The sequence below is a fragment of the Rattus norvegicus genome, chromosome 2 (assembly GCF_036323735.1).
Source record: "Rattus norvegicus strain BN/NHsdMcwi chromosome 2, GRCr8, whole genome shotgun sequence".
NCBI classification, from domain to species: Eukaryota; Metazoa; Chordata; class Mammalia; order Rodentia; family Muridae; genus Rattus; species Rattus norvegicus.
The window spans coordinates 243,514,415-243,534,852 of record NC_086020.1 but is presented as its reverse complement, the minus strand read 5'-3'; the positions used below and the strand labels follow the sequence as shown (position 1 = coordinate 243,534,852).

Genomic DNA, 20,438 nt, shown 5'->3' with positions numbered 1-20,438 from the left:
CCATGGTCACATCTGGGCTTATGCTGCCTTAAGGTACCAGGTCTTGGGAATGAGTGGTGTGACACAGTTCTCACCCATGGATCAGGGCCAGTAGGGTGTGGGTCTCCTTGAGTGTGATGGTTGCTGTAGGCGTAAGGCTTGTTTGCATAATAGTGTACATATTGTTCGTGTTCAGGTTATCAGGGAATGCTCTCCCTACCAAGGTTAATGACTCCATGATAATTAGAAACAGCATTAGTCTGAGAATGTGTCTAATGTTCCTCAGCAAAATGGTATTTCTGTGACCTTCAGGTCAGCCTTTAAGGCTGTGGGAAATAACTCAGAAAACATGAGTTCAAGAATATATTTCTCAACTATGCAAAATATAAAGATGCAATATGAATAATTTTATGGGGGCTTTATGGATCTGAGAGAACAGAGACAGTTGCACTAATGAGTCCATAAAGGGAAAAGAATAGTTAAAACCAAGGGTTTTAGTTCAAGAAACAAAGGAGCACCAGGAAGTAAGGGAGTGGTAATTTTAGGACAAGATCGTACCCAGCTACAATTATTGTTTGTGTTTACAAAGGCAGGCAGATCTCGAGGACTTACTATGTTAAAAAAAAGTTTTTGCTGTTTTTTTTTTCTTCTGAAAATCAAGAGGCTAAGGTCATAAAATGCTGATTCATTAGATATTCAAGAAGAATATTAGATATTCATTTATTGGGATAAATGACCAATTTGATATGTAAATAAAAGACTGGGCTTTGGTCTGCAACAGCTAGGCTATCTAGAGAGCTATTATAGCTCTTTTAGAATTTTTCTAGCAGGTTTTCTGAGTTTGATTGGAAAACTCATGAGCTACCTAGAGAGCTGTCTGGAAAGCTATCTTGAGCAGATCACAGAGCTGTCAACTTGTACCCATCACTGACTTTGTTCCCAAACACCTCTTCTTCAGAACCCCCAGCCAAACTGAGGCAGCTCCTTGGCAGCACAGGGCCATATCTGGGCCATGTCTGGGTCTGTGTTCCTATTGCAGATAGGGTCTGTGTTGATTTCTGAGGCCCAGGTTACCACCAAAGGCCATGAGTGCTGTGCTGACCTGGCCTTTCCCCTCACTAGTGCTCAGCACTCAGGAGAGCTGGCCCTGGTGGTGTTGGTGCTGGAGAGATAGCCCCATCTTTCACTGACTGACAGCACTTGGCCCTGTTGTTAGGAGTGCAGGAGAGCTGATGGTCTGACAAACTCAGCTACTATCCAGACCCAGATTCTGGGCTTTGAACTGGCCCACTAAATCCCACCCATGAGCTGCTGGAGTTTGTGAAGAGGCCAATGTTGCAGAACTAAAGCTTCAGGTTGTCCATGACTCAGGGAAAGAGCAGGCTGTCCGAGAGGAGTCTCAATGATGGTCCAGTATTGATGGTGTTGCCGAAATCAAAGGTCTCAAACCAGACCAATGATTCATTGCAGTGAACATTTGCAAGTGAGATGATTGGACAAGAATGTACTGTGTGACAAACCACAGCTTCCATGGTAATATTTTTATTTGTTTGTTTGTTTTCTTTTGCAGGGAAGAAAAGGGCAGAGGACAGATATGGAAGGACTGGGAAATGAGTGGGATTGGGGTGCGTGATGTAAATTTCACAAAGAATCAATAAAAACAAAACAAACAAAATCTAAAGAAAAATAGTACCCACAGAAAACTTTTTTTAGTCTAAGAAGTAAAAATAAATGAATAAATAAATAAGTCAAAGTTAAGGGTAACAGAAAACACAAGATAAAAGAGAAGAATCGCTCCAAATATAAATACATTATTACTATAAACAAGTAGTAAACCTACCACAATAAGTGGAAATTCATGGAGAATCTATTATTTTTTTCATTTTAAAAAGTTATTTATTCACTTTATTTATTTATGCTCCCTTTCCTGACCTTCTCTCCTACCACAGTCCCTCCCCCACCCTTTCTCCTTGGAGAGGGTGGAGGCTCCTCTAGGAATATCTCCCCACCTTGGCACATCAAGTCTTTGTGGGGCTAGGCACACCTTCTCCCTCTGAGGCCAGACAAGGCAGCCCAGCTAGAAGAATATATCCCATGTATGAGTAACAGCTTTAGGAACAGCTCTTGCTCACATTGTTTGGGAGACACATGGAGGTCAAGCTGCACATCTGCTACATATGAGTAGAGAGGCCTAGGTCCAGTCAATGTATGTTCTCTGAGAGTTCCCAAGGGTCCAGGTTAGTTGACACTGTTCATCTTCCTATGGATGTTTTTGTTGTGAAAATATAAAAAATAAAGGAGTCTAGAACCTGCTCTACGTCCGGCACTGCAGTGCCCCAAGATATCTGTGGATATCTTAATTCTCAGTCAGCAAAGCGTCTCACCCACTCTGCTCCATCCCATACCACACTGCCAAAGGCCTTTCTCTGAGCCTGGCAGCAATCTCTCTACCTATCTAGTTCCCAAGGCAGTTTTCCATGCCAGAAACACATACCCCAACTCTGTAGCAGCCCAGACGAGCTGCTGTACACTTTCTTACACTTAAATCGCTACATGAAAGAACACACAACACAATAACCTTTGGCCCAATTGATAAGATATAATTGCCCACCTAAATATACAAAGACTGGTATACATCCATTCCTTAAGAACATTTGTAACAACCTGTAACTGTACAGAGTGGAATCTTAACATCACCTGCCATATTGTCCTGCCATAGCTTCTCTCCCTGTCCCTCTTGTCTCCTCCTTTCCATTCCAGTCTTCTCTTCCTTCCAACTTTTCTCCTGCCCATCTTTCCTTCTTGTCCAATGACAGGCCTCCCTCTATCTTGTACCTGCCTCACCTGTGACATCATCCCACATTTCACCCTTTTTGTCTAATTAAAAAAAAACCTTTTCTCTCAAATATAAGCTGAACACAACTATTATCATTTTGTAATTAAAAGCATAAAATATATCTAACACCCAGTCCAACATTATATCAGTTATCCTGGGAGATATATATATATATATATATATATATATATATATATATATATATATATATCTCCATAATATAGTTATCCATTCCAGCTTAAGAAAGGCTTAAAATCTGTATTATATCTTAGCTAGCTTGTATACTATCTGATAACTATCCAATAAAATATGTATTTTCAGAGTTAAACAGCCTGATAGGCTATGAGAATATAATCAGTCTTCAACCCCGTCAGAAATCTGAGAATGACAAAATATCTGTACACATAGGAAGCCTAACACGGCTTTCAGAACTGAGAGGTTGTAGAGACAAATCTCCACTAGCACAGTCCCCTGTTAGCAACATGTGAGCTCAAGTCTTCAGCCTTCTGGCCCAAAATCAATTGACAGACTGTTGAAATGCAGATTTTGAAGGGCTGATTATCAGTCAACTATTCTGCATAATTTGTCCTTTTCTGGACACTATTAGTCTGCAGATGAAACAGGCAGTTTTGTCCAGTGGCTGCCTAGCCACAAAGTATTGCCTCACCTGGAGGTAGAGATGTTCAAATTCTTCATTAAATTCACCAAAGGCGAAATGTTAGGAGCAGAATATCTCAACAAAAGATAAATAACCTTAAACCTCAAATTTTGTGGATTTCTGACGTTTTTGAAAACCATCTAACTACATAAGACAATCTGGACTTTTGTCTTTATATCTTATTATTATCTTGAAAGTACTCTCATGAAGTCAGAGTCATGAATTTGCTATTTGGCCCTTAACTCACATGTGAAAATCAACTCAGAAGTTTGTAATGATATCAATAGAAGGACTGGCTCTAAACCCTGTACTTTTAAACTTTTTTGACAAATAAGTTCTATACCAAAGCAAAGATATGATTTTAGCTTAGTTACCAAATGAGATTATGACTGTACAACTCAATCTGGCTAATTCCTCCCTGTTAAATTACAACCAATTTTAAATCCCTCATAAAAACAACTTTAGAATAACTACTTTCAGCCCCCCAAAAGTCCAGGGAATTGGGGCGATGACTCCTGTATAACTTTTTCAAGCTGTACATGGGCATTGAGTTATTCTTGGGGGTAGGGGGTAGGAAGAATGAGGCAATGTGTCCTGACTGGACCCAGCTGGAAGTCCTTGAGACCAGGATTCCAAGTAGGCACACTCTGTAAAATACAACTCTCAAGACAAAACTTTAGAATCGAGAGATCTTTTTGTTTGATTCTCCTGAATCAAATTTTTCAGGCGGTCTACCTCTATCAAATCTGATCAGTATGACTCTGTGAGGTTTCCAGAGTCTAATCACACTTTTTAAAAACACAAAGACAAAATCTTTCTCCCAAATTCTGTGTTCCTTAGTCTGTAACCAGAAAAGCTTGTATCTTGCACTCTGTCTCAGAGTAATAATATAACCATAAAACTCAAAGTCACACCCATTATGCAGATTAAACAATTTTAAAAGGGAAGTAAGCTAAACAATGAGCCTGATAGCCTTTTGTACTCTGTGATATCAGAAAATTAACCCAAAATTCCCGTGGAGTCCATGTTAAGAGAATCTGAGCTTCCTGTTGTGGTAAAATCAAAAATAACCACAAACCCTCACAAGTTGGCATCAATGAGCCATATGATCTTTAATGGGACAATTTATAAAACAAACCAAATACCTTCTATCAATTCCAATATCAATAAGCAACATATCAAATCAGGACTTTAGCCCAAAATATATCCATCTGTTAAGCTCTCTACCCGGAGCCACAGATTTTTACTTAACCTTAATAACTTGTATAATATATGTCTGTATTCTCCTGCCCATCCTTCCTTCTTGTTCAATGACAGGCCTCCTTCTATCTTGTACCTGCCTCACCTGTGACATCATCCCACAGGTTTTTGTTGTTGTTGTTATTGAACTTTTATTCTTTTATTTTATTGACTTTTTTTCTTTTATTGGATATTTTTTATTTACATTACAAATGTTATCCCCTTTCCCAGTTTCCCTTCCAGAAACTGGCTATCTCCCCCAGCTTCTATGAGGGTGCTCCCCCACCCTCTTCCTCCTTCCCTCCCTCCCTCCCTCCCACCTCCCTACTCTGATATTTCCTTACACTGGGGCATGAAGCCTTGACAGGACAAAGGACCTATCCTCCCATTGACACCAACAAGGTCATCCTCTGCTACATGTGTGGCTGGAGCCATAGGTCCATCCCTGTGTACTCTTGGAGGGAGCTCTGAGGCAGGGGGGGCTCTGGTTGGATGATATTGTTGTTCTTCTTATGGGGTTGCCAACCCCTTGAGCTCCTTCAGTCATTTCTCTAATTCTTCCATTGGGAACCCTGTTATCAGTTCAATGGTTTGCTGTGAGTATCTGTCTCTGGCAAAGCCTCTCAGGAGACAGTTATATCAGACTCCTATCAGCATGTACTTCTTCGCATCTGCAATATTATCTGGGTTTTGTTACTGTATAAGGAATGGATCCTCAGGTAGGGCAGTCTCTGGATAGCCTTTCCTTCAGTCTCTGCTCTGTACGTTGACTCCATAATTCCTCCTGTGAGTATTTTTGTTCTCCCTTCTAAGAAGCATTGAAGCATCCACACTTTGGGCTTCCTTCTTCTGGAGCTTCATGTGGTCTGTGAATTGTATCTTCGGTATTCCAAGCTTTTGGGATAATATCCACTTATCAGTGAATGTATACTATATGTGTTATTTTGTGATTGGGTTACCTCACTCAGGATGATATTTTCTAGCTCCATCCATTTGCCTATGAATTCACGAAGTCACTGTTTTTTTTTTTTTTAATAGCTGAGTAGTACTCCATTGTGTAGATGTACAACATTTTCTGTATCCATTCCTCTGTTGAAGGGCATCTGGGTTCTTTCTCACTTTTGGATTTTATAAATAAGGCTGCTATGAACATAGTGGAACACGTGTCCTTGTTATATGTTGGAGCATCTTTTGAGTGTATGCCCAGGAGTGATATAGCTGGGTCCTCAGGTAGTACTATGTCCAATTTTCTGAGGAACCTCCAGACTGATTTCCAGAGTGGTTGTACCAGTCTGCAATCCCACCAACAATGGAGGAGTGTTCCTCTTTCTCCACATCCTCTCCAGCATCTGTTGTCATCTGAGTTTTTGACCTTAGCCATGCTGACTGGTGTGAAGTGGAATCTCAGGGTTGTTTTGATTTGCATTTCTCTGAAGACTAAGGATGTTGAACATTTCTTAAGTGCTTCTTTGTCAGCCATTCAATATTCTCAGTTGAGAATTCTTTGTTTAGCTCTATAGTCCATTTTATAGGGTTATTTGATTTTTCTGGAGTCTAACTTCTTGAGTTCTTTGTATATATTGGATATTAGCCCTCTATTGGATATAGGATTGGTAAAGATCTTTTCTCAATCTGTTGAGAACTCCTAAACCTGATAAACAACTTCAGCAAAGTGACTGGATATAAAATTAACTCAAATCAGTAGCCTTCCTCTACTCAAAGGACAAACTGAGAAAGAAATTAGGGAAACACGACCCTTCACAATAATCACAAATAATATAAAATATCTTGATGTGTCTCTAACCAAGCAAGTGAAAGATCTGTCTGACAAGAATTTCAAGAATGAAATTGAAGGAGCTCATAATGTGGAAAGATCTCCTATGTTCATGGATTGGCAGATTAATATGATAAAAATGTCCATCTTGCTGAAAGCAATTTACAGATTCAATGCAATCCCCATCAAAACTCCAACTCAATTCTTTACAGAGATAGAAAGAGCAATTTGCAAATTCATTTGTTAAAAAACCCAGGGTAGCAAAAACTATTCGCAACAATAAAAGAACTTCTGGGGGAATTCCCATCTCTAACATCCAGCTGTATTACAGAGCAATAGTGATTAAAAATTGTATGATTTTGGTACAGAGATAGGCAGGTAGATCAATGGAATAGAATTGAAGACCCAGAAATGAAGCCACATATCTATGGTCACTTGTGTCTTTGACAAAGAAGCTAAAATCATCCACTGGAAAAAAATACAGCATTTTCAACAAATGGTGCTGGTTCAACTGGCAGTCAGCATGTAGAAGAATGCAAATTAACCCATTCTTATCTCCTTGTATAAAGCTCAAGTCCAAGTGGATCAAGGACCTCCACATAAAACCAGATACACTGGAACTAATAGAGAAAATGGGGAAGAGCCTCGAATACATGGGCACTGGGGAAAATTTCCTGGATAGAGCACCAATGATATCCACTCTAAGATCAAGAATTGACAAATGGGACCTCATAAAATTGCAAATCTTCTGTAAGGGAAAGGAGCCTGTCATTAAGATAAAATGGAATTCTGTAGAGTTCTTATCCCATTTTGGTCCCTCAGTCCTCCTCCTAACCCTTCCAGAAAGGTTCCCAAAAGCACCCATCTCTTAAATCTACATGACTTATTATAACAATGCTAAACAGTGCTAATAATCTTTATGGAACACATAGATAAAACAAATACATAAAAGTGGGACACTATCGCACCTGTAATCCTAGTACTAGGAAGGTAGAGGTAGAAGTCTTCAAGCTTAACCTTGTTTATATAATTGGTACCACTTTGAGATATAGGAGTTGCTGCCTCAAACACAACGAACAAGCAAAAAGCCCCACATATACAAACACACAAAACACTTAAGGTCTGAAAATTAAAGGCATGACATGAAGATGGTTTGAATCAATGCCATCAAAAAAGAAAGGTTGTATTATTATTTTTAGTATTGTATATAGCATTGAAAGCAATCGTAAGACCAAAGAAAAATGTATTAAATTTCTCCTAATTTACTGGAAGAACCATAATATTCTAGAAAGATGTCATTTACTTTTCTTTGGGATAAATTATCTCTGAAATTTCAGTTATCTACCCTTAAAGCCATCATTTCATAAATAGAATTTTCTTCAATCACAGAATGGCCTAAAGTTTTAAAGTCTCCACACTTTACATTACTATCTATTAAAAGTGAGGTCTACATAAGAAGTTAAGAACCTGTTAGATCCAGATTCCTTCTCTGATGTTCATCTACTGTCCCGGGTTGGAATGAAACAGATTCAACCTTTAAAATTTAAATATTATCAAGAACAAATGTTGTGTTTTGGTCACAATCATAAAACTAAGTATCTAAGCAGCCCCAGACATAGGGACTTAGGGAGATTCAATTCATGTTTGTGTTTAGAAGAGTTAATGAAAAGTTCTGGAGGGAAAAGAAATCACTTTTCACTTCTTTTCTCTTTTCTGGGAGCCTGTTGGTCATCTGGGGGCAATTTGAAGCTGTGTCTAAGCATGAATGTTATTCAATTCTCTATTGTAGTTCCCCACAAGCTCCGACTGAGCATTTACAGGACGCCAAAGCTCTGTTAACTGGATACACAAAGACTTCCCGGATGTGAGTGTGAGTATGGGAGGTAGCCAATTACTTACTTGATGGGAGTTCCACAATAGAGGAAGATCACTGTGAGGAGTAGGGGGCGGGGTGTGGCAGAAAAGCGTGTGTTTGTACAGACAGAAGCTAAAGAGGTGGTAGTATGAATGAATTGGACGGACTTGATTCTGGTTGGCCCACGATTTCACGATGCAACTGGAAGGGAAGCAAGTGGACCAAGGCCCAGTGTGAACACCCTCTGAATGACCCCACACTGTCCATAGGATTTCTCTGTAGGTCTCAGCACAGATGGCAAACACATGCCTTGAGAACAGATTTTCCAGTCCATGTGAGTTTCTCTTCAGCTGCTTCCTTAGTCATTCTTTCTAATGCTTTGAGGTTTCTCAGATCTGTGCCAGTCAACAGAAAACATGTGACCAAGGACAGAAGTGTCCGGCTGGAAGCTGCTTTTCACTCCTTGCTTTTCTTTCATGACATTAAAGCAAAAAAAAAAAAAATTGGCAGGATAGGATCTTAAAGATCAGAGAAAGGCAGGCAGTCAGAGGGTGATTGAGAGTCTTCACTTCATCTAGTGACTGAAGCACCTTTCCTTTAACTCCACCTCCTTTCAGAAAAGCTTCCCTAGTGTGAAATGTGCTCATTCTGCTAGCAAGGCATACCAGTTATTTACTGTTATGTAATAAACCACACTAAAACTTAGGGACATAAAACAACTGTTCATTTTGCTTGGAAAATCTGCAATTTGGGCAGGACCTGGAGGGGATGACTGCTCTCTGTTCCATAGGATGCCATCTGCAACTTCAAACAATGCCAAGGTTCTCTTCTTCCAAGAGGGTGGTTTTCCACCACCGACGACTGGAGGCTACTGTTGGTCAGGTAGCTCATCCAGGAAAGGGATCTGGAGGCTCCCAACCTCTCCCTCAGTATGCTTGGGTGCTCTATGGGCATACCTGGGATTTTTCCAATCATGGTGGCTGGCTCTAAGAGGAGATGCTCTAAGGGACAGGAAAAGGAAAAGTCAATCTATGAAAGGCAGGTCTAGAAATGACTGTAGGCTCTATAATCCATTGGTAGATCATTTTCAAACTCAGAGTCAAGCCCAGAAGTAGTTGTAGCATTGTTCTACAGTCCATTGGTAGATCCTGTCTTTCACGGGGACCATAGTTTCAGCTTTGCTGGACTTTGTACAATTGTGAGCATCCCATACTGCTGTGTGGTTATAAGGATGGGGATAGAGATAAAGGCTGGGAAAAGTTTTTCTTAGGTCAGTTTCTCTGAAATCATCATTGAACAAGTTCTTCCTTTGTCCCTTGTTCTTTATCACTGGCTTTCCTCTTTGGCTTATGTGGAAATGCACTGTTATTTCCCTTCTACTTTTGAGTCTGTGTTCATTTCTCTATTTATCTAGTTTACATGTTTAGCTGTACCGATCTCTTTTGTCTTTTCCTGTCTGTTCCTCTGTGACTTATGTACGTTACAGCTGTGGTAAATTGTTGTTGGATAACAGATTTGATTTTTAAAGGACACACTGAGAAGGGAAATTATTAATTTATAATATTTTATCAATTATGTATATTATCATATCAGCTGCAAATATCAATACTTTGACTTCTTTTCCAATTTATATCCCTTGATCTCCTTTAGTTGTCTTATTGCTCTACCTAGAACTTCAAGTACTATATTGGACAGAATATGGAGAGAGTGGATAGCTTTGTCTTGTCCCTGATTTTAGTGGAATTGCTTTAAATTTCTCTCCATTTAATTTAATGTTGGCTATTGGCTTGCTGTATATTGTCTGTTTTGTGATGTAGCAATGCACCCTGAATTCCTGATCTCTCCAGGACTTTTAAACATGAAGAAGTGTTGGATTTTGTCAAAGGCTTTTTCAGCATCTTATGAGATGATCATGTGTTTTTTTCTTTCAGTTTGTTTATATGGTGGTTTATGTTGATAGATTTTTGTATATTGAATCACCTCTGCATCCCTGGGATGAAGCCTACTTGATCATGGTGGATGATGTTTTTGATGTGTTCCTGGACTTGGTTGTATTTTATTGGGTATTTTTTCATCAATGTTCATGAGGGAAATTGGCCTGAAATTCTCTTTTTTATTGAGTTTTTGTGTGGTTTAGGACCAGGGTGAATGTATCCTCATAGAATGAGTTTGGCAGCACTCCTGAGACTGCAGAGCAGAAGAGACCACCAACACTGCCCACCCCTGCCCACATCCCTGGCCCAAGAGAAAACTGTATACAGCCTCTGGAATCCTGTAGATAAGGGCACTGGAGCAGCAGGTCCCCTGCACCCGAGACACTGCCAGAACCTGAAGGGACTGACCAGATAAACAGTTCTCTGCATGAAAATCCTGTGGGAGGGAGAGCTAAACCTTCAGAGAGGCAGACATGCCTGGGAAGCCAGAAGAGACTACACTCTGCCCACATTTCTGACTCCAGAGGAAAACACCAAAGGCCATCTGGGACCCTGGTGCACGGGGGCTCCCGGAAAGGGTGGTGCAGGTCTTCCTGGTTGCTGCCCTCGAGGAGAGCTCATAAGCAACACCCCACGAGCAAACTTGAGCCTCGGGACCACAGGTAAGACCAACTTTTCTGCTCCAAGCGACCTGCCTGGTGAACTCAAGACACAGGCCCACCGGAACAGCTGAAGACGTGTAGATAGAAAAAACTACACGCCCGGAAGCAGAACACTCTGTTCCCATAACTGGCTGAAAGAAAACAGGAAAACAGGTCTACAGCACTCCTGACACACAAGCTTATAGGACAGTCTAACCACTGTCAGAAATAGCAGAACAAAGTAATACCAGAGATAATCTGATGGCGAGAGGCAAGCACAGGAACCCAAGCAACAGAAACCAAGACTACATGGCATCATCGGAGCCCAATTGTCACACCAAAGCAAACAGTGAACATCCAAACACAACAGAAAAACAAGATCTAGATTCAAAATCATATTTGATCACGATGCTGGAGGACTTCAAGAAAGACATGAAGAACTCCCTTAGAGAAATGCAGGAAAACATAAATAAACAAGTAGAAGCCTATAGAGAGGAATCACAAAAATCCCTGAAAGAATTTCAGGAAAACACAATCAAACAGTTGAAGTAATTAAAAATGGAAATAGAAGCAATCAAGAAAGAACACAGGGAAACAACCCTGGATATAGAAAACCAAAGGAAGAGACAAGGAACCATAACATACAAGGTCCAAAACATACAGGAAATCCAGGACTCAATGAGAAGATCAAACCTAAGGATAATAGGTATAGAAGAGAGTGAAGACTCCCAGCTCAAAGGACCAGAAAATATCTTCAACAAAATCATAGAAGAAAACTTCCCTAACCTAAAGAAAGAGATGCCCATAAGAATACAAGAAACCTACAGAACTACAAATAGATTGGACCAGAAAAGAAACTCCTCCCGTCACATAATAGTCAATACACCAAATGCACAAAATAAAGAAAGAATATAAAAACAGTAAGGAAAAAAGGTCAAGTAACATATAAAGGCAGACCTACCAGAATCACACCAGACTTTTCGCCAGAGACTATGAAAGCCAGAAGATCCTGGACAGATGTCATACAGACCCTAAGAGAACACAAATGCCAGCCCAGGTTACTGTATCCTGCAAAACTCTCAATTAACATAGATGGAGAAACCAAGATATTCCATGGCAAAACCAAATTTACACAATATCTTTCTACAAATCCAGCACTACAAAGGATAATAAATGGTAAAGTCCAACAAAAGGAGGCAAGCCATACCCTAGAAAAAGCAAGAAACTAATCATCTTGGCAACAAAACAAAGAGAAGAAAAGCACACAAACATAACCTCACATCCAAATATGAATATAATAGGAAGCAATAATCACTATTCCTTAATATCTCTCAACATCAATGTTCTCAACTCCCCAATAAAAAGACATAGATTAACAAACTGTATATGCAATGAGGACCCTGCATTCTGCTGCCTACAGGAAACACACCTCAGAGAAAAGATAGACACTACCTCAGAGTGAAAGGCTGGAAAACAACTTTCCAAGCAAATCGTCGGAAGAAGCAAGCTGGAGTAGCCATTCTAATATCAAATAAAATCAATTTTCAACTAAAATTCATCAAAAAAGATAAGGAAGGACACTTCATATTCATCAAAGGAAAAATCCACCAAGATGAACTCTCAACCCTAAACATCTATGCCCCAAATATAAGGGCACCTACATACATAAAAGAAACCTTACTAAAGCTCAAAACACACATTGCACCTCACACAATAATAATAGGTGATTTCAACACCCCACTCTCATCAATGGACAGGTCATGGAAACAGAAATTAAACAGAGACGTAGACAGACTAAGAGAAGTCATGAACCAAATGGACTTAACAGATATTTATAGAACATTCTATCCTAAAGCAAAAGGATATACATTCTTTTCAGTTCCTCATGGTACTTTCTCCAAAATTGACCATATAATTGGTCAAAATATGGGCCTCAACAGGTACAGAAAGATAGAAATAATCCCATGCGTCCTATCAGACCACCACAGCCTAAAGCTGGTCTTCAATAACAATAAGGGAAGAATGCCCACATATACGTGGAAGTTGAACAATGCTCTACTCAATGATAACCTGGTCAAGGAAGAAATAAAGACAGAAATTAAAGACTTCTTAGAATTTAATGAAAATGAAGGTACAACATACCCAAACTTATGGGACACAATGAAAGCTGTGCTAAGAGGAAAACTCTTAGCTCTGAGTGCCTGCACAAAGAAACAGGAGAGAGCATATGTCACCAGCTTGACAGCACACCTAAAAGCTCTAGAACAAAAAGAAGCAAATACACCCAGGAGGAGTAGAAGGCAGGAAATAATCAAACTCAGAGCTGAAATCAACCAAGTAGAAACAAAAAGGACCATAGAAAGAATCAACAGAACCAAAAGTTGGTTCTTTGAGAAAATCAACAAGATAGATAAACCCTTAGCCAGACTAACGAGAGGACACAGAGAGTGCGTCCAAATTAACAAAATCAGAAATGAAAAGGGAGACATAACTACAGAATCAGAGGAAATTCAAAAAATCATTAGATCTTACTACAAAAGCCTATATTCAACAAAACTTGAAAATCTGCAGGAAATGGACAATTTCCTAGACAGATACCAGGTACTGAAGTTAAATCAGGAACAGATAAACCAGTTAAACAACCCCATAACTCCTAAGGAAATAGAAGCAGTCATTAAAGGTCTCCCAACCAAAAAGAGCCCAGGTCCAGACGGGTTTAGTGCAGAATTCTATCATACCTTCATAGAAGACCTCATACCAATACTATCCAAACTATTCCACAAAATTGAAACAGATGGAGCACTACTGAATTCCTTCTATGAAGCCACAATTACTCTTATACCTAAACCACACAAAGACCCAACAAAGAAAGAGAACTTCAGACCAATTTCCTTATGAATATCGACGCAAAAATACTCAATAAAATTCTGGCAAACCGAATCCAAGAGCACATCAAAACAATCATCCACCATGATCAAGTAGGCTTCATCCCAGGCATGCATGGATGGTTTAATATACGGAAAACCATCAACGTGCTCCATCATATAAACAAACTGAAAGAACAAATCCACATGATCATTTCATTAGATCCTGAGAAAGCATTATACACAATTCAACACCCCTTCATGATAAAAGTCCTGGAAAGAATAGGAATTCAAGGCCCATACCTAAACATAGTAAAAGCCATATACAGCAAACCAGCTGCTAACATTAAACTAAATGGAGAGAAAGTTGAAGCAATCCCACTAAAATCAGGAACTAGACAAGGCTGCCCACTATCTCCCTACTTATTCAATATAGTTCTTGAAGTTCTAGCCAGAGCAATCAGACAACAAAAGGAGATCAAGGGGATACAGATTGGAAAAGAAGAAGTCAAAATATCACTATTTGCAGATGATATGATAGTATACTTAAGTGATCCCAAAAGTTCCACCAGAGAACTACTAAAGCTGATAAACAACTTCAGCAAAGTGGCTGGGTATAAAATTAACTCAAATAAATCAGTAGCCTTCCTCTACACAAAAGAGAAACAAGCCGAGAAAGAAATTAGGGAAACGACACCCTTCATAATAGACCCAAATAATATAAAGTACCTCGGTGTGACTTTAACCAAGCAAGTAAAAGATCTGTACCATAAGAACTTCAAGACTCTGAAGAAAGAAATTGAAGAAGACCTCAGAAGATGGAAAGATCTCCCATGCTCATGGATTGGCAGGATTAATATAGTAAAAATGGCCATTTTACCAAAAGCGATCTACAGATTCAATGCAATCCCCATCAAATACCAATCCAATTCTTCAAAGAGTTAGACAGAACAATTTGCAAATTCATCTGGAATAACAAAAAACCCAGGATAGCTAAAACTATTCTCAACAATAAAAGAACTTCAGGGGGAATCACTATCCCTGAACTCAAGCAGTATTACAGAGCAATAGTGATAAAAACTGCATGATATTGGTACAGAGACAGACAGATAGACCAATGGAACAGAATTGAAGACCCAGAAATGAACCTACACACCTATGGGCACTTGATTTTTGACAAAGGAGCCAAAACCATCAAATGGAAAGAAGATGGCATTTTAAGCAAATGGTGCTGGTTCAACTGGAGGTCAACATGTAGAAGAATGCAGATTGATCCATGCTTATCACCCTGTACAAAGCTTAAGTCCAAGTGGATCAAGGACCTCCACATCAAACCAGATGCACTCAAACTAATAGAAGAAAAACTGGGGCAGCATCTCGAACACATGGGCACTGGAAAAAATTTCTTGAAGAAAACACCAATGGCTTATGCTCTAAGATCAATAATCGATAAATGGGATCTCATAAAACTGCAAAGGTTCTGTAAGGCAAAGGACACTGTTGTTAGGACAAAATGGCAACCAACAGATTGGGAAAAGATCTTTATGAATCCTACAACAGATAGAGGCCTTATATCCAAAATATACAAAGAACTCAAGAAGTTAGACCGCAGGGAGACAAATAACCCTATTAAAAATGGGGTTCAGAACTAAACAAAGAATTCACAGCTGAGGAATGCCGAATGGCTGAGAAACACCTGAAGAAATGTTTAACATCTTTAGTCATAAGGGAAATGCAAATCAAAACAACCCTGAGATTTCACCTCACACCAGATCAAAAACTTAGGTGATAGCAAATGCTGGCGAGGATGTGGAGAAAGAGGAACACTCCTCCATTGTTGGTGGGATTGCAGACTGGTACAACCATTCTGGAAATCAGTCTGGAGGTTCCTCAGAAAATTGGACATTGAATTACCTGAGGACCCAGCTATACCTCTCTTGGGCATATACCCAAAAGATGCTCCAACATATAGAAAAGACACATGCTCCACTATGTTCATAGCAGCCTTATTTATAATAGCCAGAAGCTGGAAAGAACCCAGATGCCCTTCAACAGAGGAATGGATACAGAAAATGTGGTACATCTACACAATGGAATATTACTCAGCTATCAAAAACAATGACTTTATAAAATTCATAGGCAAATGGTTGGAACTGGAAAATATCATCCTGAGTGAGGTAACCCAATCACAGAAAAACACACATGGCATGCACTCATTGATAAGTGGCTATTAGCCCAAATGCTTGAATTACCCTAGATGCCTAGAACAAATGAAACTCAAGACGGATGATCAAAATGTGAATGCTTCACTCCTTCTTTAAAAGGGGAACAAGAATACCCTTAGCAGGGAATAGAGAGGCAAAGATTAAAACAGAGGCAGAAGAAACACCCATTCAGAGCCTGCCCCACATGTGACTGATTCATATACAGCCATCCAATTAGACAAGATGGATGAAGCAAAGAAGTGCAGGCTGACAGGAGCCTGGATGTAGATCTCTCCTGAGAGGCACAGCCAGAATACAGCAAATACAGAGGCCAATGCCAGCAGCAAACCACTGAACTGAGAACAGGACCCGCATTGAAGGAATCAGAGAAAGGAGTGGAAGAGCTTGAAGGGACTTGAGACCCCATATGAACAAAAATGACAAGCAACCAGAGCTTCTAGGGACTAAGCCACTACCCAAAGGCTATACATGGACTGATCCTGGACTCTGACCTCATAGGTAGCAATGAATAGCCTAGTAAGAGCACCAGTGGAAAGCCCTTGGTCCTGCTAAGACTGAACCCCCAGTGAATGTGACTGTTGGGGGGAGGGGAACACCCATAATGAAGGAGAGGGGATGTTGGCCCAGAAACCGGGAAAGGGAATAACATTCGAAATGTAAATAAGAATTACTGAAGGTAATTAAAAAAATATTGTCAACAAATACAGAGACATTAGACCAAAAATGAACAAAAAAATGAAAAAAAATGAGTTTGGCAGTGTTCCTTCTGTTTCTATTTCATGGAATAATTTGAGGAGTATTGGTTTTTAGCTCTTCTTTGAATGCCTGGTGGAATTCCATGTTCAAACCAATTGGTCCTGGGCTTTTTTTTGGGGGCGTGGGGACTTTAAATGACTGTTTCTGTTTTCTTAGAGGTTATAGATTGTTTACAGGATCTTGATTTAACTTTGGTAAGTGTAATCTATCCAGAAAACTATCCATTTCATTTAGATTTTCAAATTTTGTGGAGAACAAGCTTTTGAAACAAGACCTAATGATTCTTTGGTTTCCTCAGTGTCTGTTGTTATGTACCCTTTTCATTTCTGATTTTGTTAAGAACCAGCTCTTGGTTTCATTGATTCTTTATATTGCTTTCTTTGTAATTGATTGATTTCAGCCTTGAGTTTGATTATTTCCTGCAGTCTATTCCTCTTGGGTATGTTTTCTTTCTTTCTTTCTTTCTTTCTTTCTTTCTTTCTTTCTTTCTTTCTTTCTTTCTTTCTTCTTCTTCTTTTCTTCTTCTTCTTCTTCTTCTTCTTCTTCTTCTTCTTCTTCTTCTTCTTCTTCTTCTTCTTCTTCTTCTTCTTCTTCTTCTTCTTCTGCTTCTGCTTCTGCTTCTGCTTCTGCTTCTGCTTCTGCTTCTGCTTCTGCTTCTGCTTCTGCTTCTGCTTCTGCTTCTGCTTCTTCTGCTTCTTCTGCTTCTTCTGCTTCTTCTGCTTCTTCTGCTTCTTCTCCTTCTTCTCCTTCTTCTGCTTCTTCTTCTTCCCCTTCCCCTTCCCCTTCCCCTTCCCTCCTCCTCCTCCTCCTCCTCCTCCTCCTCCTCCTCCTCCTCCTCCTCCTCCTCCTCCTCCTCCTCGAGGTTTCAAATGTACTTTTAAATTGCTAGTATGGGAACTCTATAGTTTTTTAATATAATTTTTCATATATATATTTATCTTTAATCTTTTTTTACAGTCCAGTCAAAGATGTCCCCACCCACCCCCTGGGGCCTCAAGGCTCTCAAGGGTTAAGTGCATCTTCTCTTACTGAATCTGGACAGGCAGTCCTCTGCTGTGTATGTATCAGGAGCCTTAGACCACCTAGTGTATGCTCCCTGGTTGGTGGCTCAGTGTCTGATCGATCTTGGGGGTCCAGGTTAGTTGAGACTGATGGTCTTCCTATGGCGTCACCCTCCTCCTCAACTTCTTCCAGCCTTTCCCTCATTCAACCACATGGGTCCCTGACTACAGTCCATTGGTAGGATATAAGTATCTGCATCTGTCTCAGTCAGCTGCTTGTTGGGCTTCTTGGAGGGCAGACATGTTAGGTTTCTGTCTGTAAGCAAACCATAGTATTGGTAATAGTGTCAGGCCTTGGAGCCTCCCGTTGAGATGGATGGCCCTAAGGGCTAGCAAAATGAATGAAAATATATAACCTCGGGTACCCTCTAGAAAGTGCCAGAGACCTGGGGGTGAGAGCCTCTCAGGACTCAAAGAGAGGAACCTAGATAAAATGCCCAACCTTGGGGAGAGGGAACTTGTAGAGTCCACATCAAGTAAAAAGACAGAGCATCAAGTGAAGGGATGGGGTTGCCATACTACAGTCAAAAACTCTGACCCAGAATTATTCCTGTTTAAAAGAACCGCAGGGACAAAAATGGGGAACAGACTGAGGGAAAGGAGGTCCAGTGACCAGCCTAAGCTGGGTCCATCTGAAGGGGAACTCTGTAATTTCTTTATTGTGGCACTTACCACTATGAACTTTCCCCTTGACACTGCTTTCATTGTGTCACAGAAGTTTGGTTATGTTGAGTCTTTGTTTTCATTGAATTCTAGAAAGTTTTAAATTTCTTTTTTTTAAATTTTTTCCCAAGCACAGGGACCATTGAATAGAGAGTTATTCAGTTTCCACAACTTTGTGGGATTTCTGTTTTCTGTTGTTTAAGTCCAGCTTTAATCCATAGTGATCTAACAAAATGTAGGGATCATTTCAAACTTCTTGTTTCTGTTGAGGGTTGGTTGGTGACAGACTACATGGTTAATTTTGAAGATTCTATGAGATGCTGAGAATAAGGAATATTCTTTTGAGTGTTTGGGTATAATGTTCTGTTGATATCTATTAGATCCATTTGATTCATAATGTCTGCTATTTCCATTATTTCTCTGTTTAGTTTTTATTTTATTGGTGAGAGTGGGGTATTGGAGTTTCCCAATATTAATGTGTGGGATTCAATATATGATGTAAGCTTTAGTAATGTTTCTTTTATGAATGTGGGCACCCTTGCATTTGTGTCATAAGATGTTCAGCACAGAGACATCCTCTAGTGGATTTTGCCTTTGATGAATATAAAGTGTCCTTCCCCATCTCTTTTTATTACCTTTGGTTGAGATTCTATATACAGATATTAGAATGGTTACTTTAGCTTTTTTTCCTGGGTCTGTTTGCTTGGAAAACCTTTTTCTAGCCCTTTACTCTGAGGAAACACCTATTTTTGTTGCTGAGGTATATATACACCAGAATGATGGAACCTGCTTATTAATCCACTGTGTTAGCCTGTGTCTTTTTTATTGGAGAGTTGAGACGATTGATGTTGAGAGGTATTAATGATCAGTGATTGCTAATTTCTGTTCTTTTTATGTTACAGTTTCTGTATTTTCTCTTGCTATTGATTTATAGCTTTATCTAATTATGATCTGATAAACACAAGACATTTTAATTAAAATTATTTGTGAAGACTTGCCTCATGTTTACACCACAAAACATCTATTGTAGGGAACATTCTATAGGTTACTAAGAGGAGAGTGTATCCTGAAGCTGTTGGATGGAATATTCTCTATATTTTTGTGAAGTCCTTTGATCTATGGAACACTTAAACTCTCAAACATTTTTGTTGCTATTAATTATTTTTTCTTGACTTTCTGTGTGTTGACTAAAGTATTGATTTTTAATACTGTTTCCTTGATTTTTGATTTTAATGTTGTTGCGGCTGTATACTTTTTTTGTCCAATTGTACTTATTTTACAAAACTGAGCACACCGGGACCCAGTGCATTGTATTTATAATGGTCCTATCTTCCTGATAGATCTGTCCTTTCAGCAACACATGATGGCCTTCTTTATACCTCTGAGTAAAATTTTGCTTGAAGCTCATTTTGTCAGATCTGAGTTTAGCAGTCCTGCCTGGTCTAAGTTTCTCAATTGCTCATTGCATCGCTCCCATCCCTCACTTTGAGTTGCTGTGTGTTTACCAATGGGATGCATTTCTTGTAGACATCGAATAATTAGATCCTGTTTAATCCCATCAGCCAGTCCGCATCTTTTATTTGGAGTTAAGATAGTATCTTTAGGGTTATGAATGGGAGGTATTGGGTGTAACCTTTTGGTTGGTTTTCTGGTTGTTTTTAATAATGATTTTTGTTTTTCCTCTGTACTATGGATTTGCTAGTTTATTTCCTCTACAGAATTTCACATGATTCATGCTTCATTTCTTTATCTGTTCCTGATCCTATTTGTCCTTTCCTGTGCTCTTCCCTTTAACTATCATTCTTTTTCCCTCTGGGTGTAGATTTCTTTGGGTGTTTTTTTTTTTTTCCAGTACTTTCTTCTCACAGGTCGCTCTAATTTACCCTTATCTGGAAGATGCTTACATACAATGATAACTTTGCCTGCTATAATAATCTTCATCAGCTTTATTTG

The 20,438-nt window shown here is 39.5% G+C and overlaps 1 non-coding gene across 1 annotated transcript; it reads left to right on the top strand.

The window, feature by feature from the left end:
• Window positions 1–775: 775 nt before the first annotated feature.
• On the top strand, window positions 776–837 carry LOC120101214 (U7 small nuclear RNA). Its single transcript, XR_005501600.1, has one exon. It is a non-coding gene; the product is annotated as a U7 small nuclear RNA (small nuclear RNA).
• Window positions 838–20,438: the final 19,601 nt, after the last annotated feature.